The sequence below is a fragment of the Chinchilla lanigera genome, unplaced genomic scaffold, assembly GCF_000276665.1.
Source record: "Chinchilla lanigera isolate Chin_1 unplaced genomic scaffold, ChiLan1.0 scaffold00013, whole genome shotgun sequence".
NCBI lineage: Eukaryota > Metazoa > Chordata > Mammalia > Rodentia > Chinchillidae > Chinchilla > Chinchilla lanigera.
This window is the reverse complement of record NW_004955414.1, coordinates 2,353,227-2,354,512: the sequence shown is the minus strand read 5'-3', so window position 1 is coordinate 2,354,512 and position 1,286 is coordinate 2,353,227. Positions and strand designations below refer to the sequence as shown.

Sequence of the window (1,286 nt, the reverse complement as noted above, 5' to 3'; positions counted from 1 at the left end):
TAAATCTTGAAAACAACCCAAATGCCCATCAGCTGAGGAATAGATAAAAAAAGTGGTCTTTTTATACAATGGAATATTACTCAGCTATAAAAAAGATAAACGAGGTTTTTACAGGTAAATGGATTCAGTTAGACACCATACTCATCAGTGAAATAAATCAGACCCATAGGTGTAAACATCATATTGTGCCCCTGGTGTAAGAACCTGAAAAAGTAAATGAAATTCAAAATGTACAATAGATACTATGAAAGGAAAAGAAATTGCTCAAAGGAAGGAACAACCGGGTTGAGAGAAAGGATAAACAGACAGAAAGAAGGAACTGAAATATATATATAAAGGATAGCTGGCACAACTACTGCTGATGTCTGCTGGTTTATGGAAAGAAACATTTAATGCTTAATTTTTTTTATTTTGACCTATTTTACATGCTTGTATCTGGTAATCTGAACAATTAATTTGAAGACAACAATATGCAATGTAATGACCACTGGTGAATTCCTACCATCCTGTCAAGTGAAACTCTGCATCATTTATAATGTTTCCTTTGTTTTTATTTTCTACTCTCTTTAATGGTTTGATCAACCTTTCCTTTTTACATCTGCTAATCTGAGCAACTTCATTAAAGATAACAATATGCAATTGTAACAACCACTGTTAGTTCCTATCGTTTTGTGCTGAAACACTTTATCATTTTTATTGTTTTGGCTTTATTTTGTTTTTGTCTATGTTGTTGGTATTTTGCTGTGGTTCTTTTTTTAAAATTCTCTTTAAAATTAAAAAAATCCTCAATGATGTCAATTTTTTCACAGTGGTAAATTTGGTAAGAAAAGTATTGTGCTGGTTAAGCAGTTAAGTTAGGTTAAGCAGTTAAGTTAGCATATGTTAGGTGTTTCTTTTTTGTGTGAATGCTCACTGCTCAAGTTCCTCATTTTTCTCTACAGTGCTCTGTTGTGGATTGTTGTTTTTTACTTTCTGTGAAAGTGGACTCAATATCCTCTCTCTTTCCTCCACCTTCCACCACCCCTGTAGGCTGAGGGAGATGGTGAGACCTACACAGATGGTTCTCCTGCTGATGGAACGAGATCAGTCCCTAGGCACATACTACCCAAGGCTTAAAAGCTGAATTCTTTCCAGAAATAAAGTATGCACTGGCCATCCCTGTGAAGTCTATTATTATTAGTATTATTATTATTTTATTTATGTATTCATTTCTCTTAGGAATCAAGATAAGCAGTGGTTGGGACCAGTCAGAAATTCTAGGTTTCGGGCTGGGAATTTAGCTCAGC

At 34.4% G+C, this 1,286-nt stretch overlaps 1 pseudogene; it reads left to right on the top strand.

The window, feature by feature from the left end:
* Positions 1-1,286, top strand: part of LOC102006337 — a 7,631-nt pseudogene that overhangs the window by 4,078 nt on the left and 2,267 nt on the right.